The sequence below is a fragment of the Cyanistes caeruleus genome, chromosome 9 (genome assembly GCF_971803275.1).
Source record: "Cyanistes caeruleus chromosome 9, bCyaCae1.hap1.1, whole genome shotgun sequence".
Classification (NCBI taxonomy): Eukaryota; Metazoa; Chordata; class Aves; order Passeriformes; family Paridae; genus Cyanistes; species Cyanistes caeruleus.
The window spans coordinates 18927861-18934834 of record NC_141709.1 but is presented as its reverse complement, the minus strand read 5'-3'; the positions used below and the strand labels follow the sequence as shown (position 1 = coordinate 18934834).

Below are 6974 nucleotides of genomic sequence, written 5' to 3'. Positions count from 1 at the left end.
CTCCTCTGCCCAAGTCAGGAAAGCATGGCTTAGTCTTCTGTGATTCTCAGGAAGCTTCCCCAGTTGCTTCCACAGTGCAGGGTTGGAGAGTGGTGTCGCCCAGGGTTAAAACCGGGCCCAGTATTTTTAGCTTATTTATCAATGACTCGCACGAAGGGGCAGACGCCTCCTCGCACGTTCAGCGACCACACAAAGCTGGGAGGAGAGGCCACAGCCCCTCAGAAGGGCTCCCTCCAGAAGCCTGCAGAGAGGGGCAGAGAAAAACCACCTGAATTTTACAAAGGCAAATGCAGGGTCCTGCTCCTGGGGAGGAATAACCCCAGCACAGGCTGGGGGCTGACTGCTGGGGAGCAGCTCTGCAGAGAAGGACCTGGGGGTCCTGGCAGACCACAAGCTGCCCATGAGCCAGCGGTGCCAAGAAGGACAATGCCAGGAAGAGCATCGTGAGTGGGTCAAGGGAGGTGATCCTGCCCCTCTACTCAGAGCCAGCGAGGCACAGCTGGAGAGCTGTGCCCAGTTCTGGGCTCTCAGTACCAGACAGACAGGGAGCTCCTGCAGCCGGTCTGGCAGAGGGCAACAGGGATGATGAAACCCTCTTATGAGGACAGGATGAGAGAGCTTGCCCTGTTCAGCCCTGTGAAGGCTGAGAGGGCTCCTCATCAGCGCCTGCAGCATCTGAAGGGAGGTGTCAGAGGGTGGACCCAGGCTCTGCTGGGTGGTGCCAAGCAATAGGACAAGAGGCAATGGACAGAAACAATGCACAGGGAGTTCCACCTGAACACGAGGAAGAGCTTTACTGTGCAGTGATCATGCACTGGAACAGATTGCCCAGGCTCTTTCACTGAAGATATTCCAGAACCATCTGGTTGCAATCCTGTGCAGTGTGCTTTAGGATAGCTGTTTGAGGGAGGTTGGACCAGATCACTGTGGTCATTTCCAGCCTTATCAGAATTCTGTGATTTGTTTTTTTATAAATACACCTTCCTTGCCACCCTGCAGGCTGCTCAGCCCTCTCAGTCACAAAAGTTTTCTTTTGATTCTTCTGCTGTGTAATAAACCAGAGTTGTGGGGTCATTCTGGCATATTTTAAACTTTGGCTGATGAGACTGATTTGAGTGATGTGACTGGACCAGAAGAGATGCAGGAACAACATTGTAGATACTAAAATCCTGAAAATATCCTAGCTGGAGCAGTCTTGAGAGAACAGCTGGCCAATAACCTGAACTGAGACAGGAATGGAAATAATTTGATTGTTTCCAACAAGTATTTATTCTATTTATTAAAAATACCTTATCAAAAGAGATTTGACATCTCTAATTCACATTCATTTCTAAGCTTATTTTGATTTTTTTTCTTTCCTACGTTGCAAATTTAGCTGATTCCTTCCTTCAGATTCTGCAAAGATCAGCTGGCAGGCTTCCTCTATGCTGGAGAAAAGATCTGGAGCACAGAATCAGAAAGTTGTTCTCTACCAGTGTTTAATCCATGAGATTGAACAAAGTTCCCCCTTGACTATGATGACTACTATAGCATTGCAGTCATCACTCCCTCTAATATAACCTCCCCTGCTTTTGTTTAAACACAACGTGTGTTTGTAATGCAGTTGAAGCCTTAACACTGTGTATCAGCTAGAAAACAGATTGTAACACCATGCTTCAACGCTGAGCTCTTGGCTGTGGCTCTGACCCTAAGCTAAAGCAGCAGTGCTCACTGCAATCAGTAGTTAAAGCTTGTCCTTTCTTTGCACAACCAGCTGGCTTAGGGAAAGTGTTCTAGGTTATCCCATGCAGTCTGCACAATGGCTAAAAAGATTCCTGCTTTCCTTTCCAGAGTGAGGAGCACCAATGTATTCACCACCTGCTGAAATAATACTTTGGCTTATCCAGGTCTTGTCAATTTAGGACTCCTTTTATTTAAAGCATGTATATTTGTATTGGAGGGCAATACTCAAATTGTGACAGTGATTTTTTTATGGTTTGGGTTTGGTTTTTTTCCAAAGCAAGCTTAAGCTATGAAACAGTGTTTTCATGGATTTCTTTGTTTTTTGGAAGTGAGGATGAACAATTGGCATGTTCTGATGTGGTGGTGAATTTTGATGATGTCAAACCTGACTAGAGAGAGAAAAATCCTTTATAGTAAACAATAAATTAGTCTGTTAATTACTTAATTCCCAGGCACATAAAAGAGTCCTACAAGCATTGGCAGAGCAAGTGAATAACTCCCAGGTTCAGCCTTTTTAGTACCATTATCTTATAATTGCTGATTGGCACAGGGTTCTGCTTGCTGTTCCCAAGGGGGGTCAGCAGTATGTGTGGCTCAGTGGCAGGGACTCCTAGGCAGCGATTTATGCAGTGGTTTTGATAGATGGAAAAAAGCAGTAAGAATTTATTAGCCCAGTATCATTGTTGGGAGGCAGGAGGAGGGCTGGAGCAAACGAATTCCCTTGCCAACAAATGAAAAGAATAAAACTGGAATAAGATGAGTGGCAATTCAGAGACAATAATATACTCTAGGAAAAAGGTAAAAATATTTGTTCATGTTTGGCAGATTTCTCATTTTGCTCTTTTTTTGCTAGTGACTGTATCAGGAGATAGGCAAGTATCACTAACTGGAGGAGAAAATTAGCAGTGTATTTAAATGTTTCATTGTAATGTCCCTTCCTAAGTGAACCTCCATTTAATGTTTAAAGGGCTAAAAATGCTAAGTACACATCAATAAAACAACATAGTTTTAACTTCTAATTAAGTTTTAACTTTGAATACACACAGCTGTCTAAGCCACTACTCTAATTAGTGCCTGTCTTTTTTTGTTATTTAGCAGTTAGATAATTTATTTGTAATGACTAATGAAGAGACTGGGAAAAATGTGCATCCTACTGCCAGTAGAAATCTTCTTGCTGCCCCTCTGTAACACTTAACAAAAATTGGATATTTATTTTAGTTTAATCCTGCTCCCCTAGTTCATTAGGATGCTCCAGGAGGTTACAGAGTACAACGTTTTGAATGCTCAGTACTCCCAGGCAGGCATGTTAAATCAGATTAGTACAGAACTTGTCTCCTGCTCTGGGTAACCTGTATTAAGGAATTCAGGTTTATTATAAAGCTGAACTCTCTATTGCCAAGGGCTTTATAATTGTGAAACAGTCTGTTTTCCTGTTTGCGTTACTCTTTTTCATCCTGAGCTTATTTATTTTAATAATATTTTGGAAGCTAAAAAAGTACTGGCAGAATTCATACTAATATGTTGTTATTAAAAGAGACAGACTTTTAATTGCAGGCAGTTAACACAAAATCTGTTGGCAATGTCTTGAACAGAATGATAGCATTTAATCATTTTTATCATTGTAGTGCTGATGTTCTCAATGTTATTGCGAGAGAGAGTTGTCGTGTATTTTTATGATAAATTCTTAATTTAAGAGTTTATAACTTTACTGTAAGAACATGCTCCAGGCTGAAACATGACATACAAATTCTGAATGTGGAACTGAAGGTTGTTTCTAGTTTTAAAGCAAAGAAACAATAAACCCAGATCCTTGTGAACATTTAATAGGTATGAACTAAAATTCCTGCCAGAAAAGGATTTTTCTGTGGAGTATCTTCTGCTGTTTTTCTTGCTTAACAACCCTGCACCAAAATACACACTCCAGTACAAAGGAGAAAAAAGTTTAACTTGGTGTTAAGCTTTCTCAGTGCTCTGCATCTAAACCAGAATGGTTGTGAACTTTGTGAAGAAAACTTTTGTAAAGTTAAAGGACAGGAGGAGTAGTTGCAAAGGAAGCCTCTTCTACTCTGAATATTCTGTTGCAAATCACAGATTCTCTGTAGTATTAAAAAATTTAATGTAGACCCCTAGAAGGTGAAGCTATTTTACAGAAATGTTGGGGAAAAAAAAGGCAGAACAGTATTTTTTGCCTATAAATATAGTAGGCTCTTACAAAAATGTAAATCCCACAAATCTCATTAAGTCCATCAGACTGATCTGGTACAACTGAGAAAAAAAATTACACTTAGCAAGAAAGAAATTATGACCCTAAGCCAAGAGCCGTGTTCTCATCTGAGGCCCGAGCACCCTAATTTCACAGGGCAAAGTGGCTTCTTAGTGAAATGGCACACCAGTGTGGTGTACAGCCTTTTAACACACAAGCTGGTCTTCCTAAAGACTACTGAAGTATCTTCCAGGAAACTTTTGCTCTTCATCCGTTTGCCTGGGTGAAAGCACTCTTACATTCATGTTACTAGTCAGGTGTAACTGGTACCGCAGTGGTCTGTGCTGTGAGTGCCCACTGTGTGGGCATGCAACACAGAATGCTGGCTTCCTGTTTGATTTGGTCAGTTTTCTCCACTTGTGAGCCAGCAGATGGGAGAACAGGGCCTGGCTATCTGTGTCACGTCAGAAGGTACAGGTGAAAGGCAAAGAACCACTTCACAGAGAACTTTGGTGCATTGGAACCCAAGCTGGAAGTAGCTGCTGTCCCAGAGAAACAAGCAGCAGTGAGGAACATGACCTGCTGTGGCAGCAATTGGTTCTCTCCCCAGCCCCAGAGGAGCCTGAGCTGTGTGAGGCCACGGGCCAAGCCTCACTGTCTGCAGGGCTCACAGGTCTGCCTCCTACAAGCCTCCCTGCAAAATGGGCAAGTTTCAGTGGGGGAACTGATGCCCATCTCCTTGTGCGTCCTCTGATCTGAGTGCAGATGTGCAGAGGCACATGGGGACAGCCATAGCACATAATTGTCATGAGGTGCTCAAACAGGCTCACTACTTCTCCAAAATCACCTTCCCCTTCCCTCTGTCATACAGGAATTTGGTCCAAACCTAGGACCTAGGTCCTCTTGACAGTATTAGCCATGGTTGGTTAATAAAGTAAAAAAGTGTTTGAATCTTTTTAATCCTGCTTTTTAATTTTTTCAGCATGTAAACCTTCAAGATTAAGTCATGGGCTTTCCTTGTGCCTCAAGATGCTGAAGTTCCCAGTCCATATATGAGTTCTCCTATGTTGCAACCAGCTAGTAAGAAAGGTAAAGAGATGTGCTGGAATCCCAGCTGGAGAATTGCAGGATGCCAATTGTGCCATACTATGAAATGTGTTCTGTATTTTTCCATCATGCTGAAGAAGTCTGGGAAAGTTGAATGCTGTAAAGTCACTGTTGTGTACGCTTTAAGCACATGAATCATGAAAGGGGGAACTGCTGAACTATTCTGGAGTTGAAGCTTGCCATTCATGAAAAGACAGCAAAGTGAAGGTGATAAATCTGAACTTTTAAATTCAGATGAGTTCACTGAGAAATGCTTCTTTTCCTTCCCTTGTTGATACTTGCCACTGCCCTCTTTGTTACTGCTTGTTGGCCCTCTGTGGCAGAGACTCCAGTTTTTCTGTATTTCATTGGCCCAGATTGGGAAACTATGGCACTTGGAAACAGAAGGAGAAAAATCAAGGTAAAAAATGTATTTTTAAGTTCGTGAGAGCAATATAGAAGACTGAGATTCACCTTCCAGAAGCTGGACTTCAAATGGTGGAAATTGATTTAGTTCCTCCCCTGGCATCAGCAGTGCTTGACAGACCTCATGTATATGTGTTAGGAAATTACTTTCATGTCTGAACTAGCAGTATGTCCCGGCCTGGTGTATGCTTTGACTTATTGTCTTAAAGAGAGTTTAGAAAATATAGAAAGTAAATTTTGCTTCCTGGTCTTTGTATTGACAACTTTGGGCTATTTTCTCACCAAGGAATGAAAACAAGCTTGTTTTTCTGGAGGAGAAGGGAAGATTATCCCACTCATCCCCTGTGGCCAGCCAGTGCTCTGCTGCTCTGAACTTGGTCCCACAGCCATAACTGAGGCTTGGGGGATTACCTAATGTGAGAGTGAGAGGGAGGCTGTGCTGCCTTTCTGTGACCTGCAGAAGTGGCATCAAGAGCTAGTCTTGCCCACCAGGATCACTCCTGCTCTCCAGAGCCTTGTGGAAGGGTCACCAGCAGTGATTTCAGGCTGGGTTTCCAGCTGTGTGGGTGTGATGGCAGCACACAGTAACACAGCCAGCCTGCTCCTGCCTGCAATTTCTCAGATACAAGCATGTTGCCAAGGCTTCCAAAAGGTGTGGAGCCTGCTGTGTCTGCTCTGTCTGGGAGCAGTGGACTTAATCCAGGCTTCTGGGGATATATTTCACCTGAATGCTCTTGAAACTCTGGGCTAGTTTATAAATACCTTGAATTTCACTGGTGGAAAGCATGTGGGTCAATGACAACGCCCCCAAGGAAACCTAGAGGCAAGAGTACTACCATCACACTCCCTGCAGAAATGTGCAGTTGGACAGACTTTGGCTTTCTATTTTAGGGGTGCTCCTTTTCTCCTTCCTCACAGTGACTTTTCCACCCTATCCTTTCTCTAGGTTGCTAAATGCAGAAGTATTTTTCTGCTAAGATGAATAATCTTTGTTAGTCCAGGGTCCCTGATTTCAATTCTTGCCTCACTGCTTTTATTTAGGTAGTGAAAAAAAAGGTGGGGGTCTGTTATGAAGTGACAAAGGATTCCAAACACAAAGTACCTCAAATTTAAGCACATCTGGAAAGACTTCAAAAATCAAAATAATAAAAAAACAAGGAAGGAAAATTAAACTTTGGGTTTTTTACTCATTTTTCCCACATTATACCTTGCTGTTTCGGGGGTGGAGGGGAATGGCGTATAACATGTAGCATGCAGAGTGACAGAGTGGTCCTGTAGCAAAGCAAGTCAGTGCTGGAGAATTTGCAGGCAGAATTCAATAGCACAAAGGTTTTCAGAAACTATTTTTCTTTCTCTTTTTTTTTTTTTTTTTTTTTCCCCAGCAATGATTTCCAGCCATTCATCATAAAGCACTAAAAATCAAAGAGCAATATTCACGAGCCTCCTAGTACAGTATGTTAAACCCTGATAACTGTCAGGAAGAGACTGTCTGAGAGGAAAGAGCCAGGTAGCAGCACAGAAAACAAAAAACATGTTG

General features: G+C 42.7%; 1 long non-coding RNA gene across 1 annotated transcript; it reads left to right on the top strand.

The window, feature by feature from the left end:
- Window positions 1–2208: 2208 nt before the first annotated feature.
- On the top strand, window positions 2209–6609 carry LOC147651652 (uncharacterized). Its single transcript, XR_015273781.1, has 2 exons — window positions 2209–2520; window positions 4908–6609. It is a non-coding gene; the product is annotated as an uncharacterized LOC147651652 (long non-coding RNA).
- The last annotated feature ends 365 nt before the right edge of the window (window positions 6610–6974 follow it).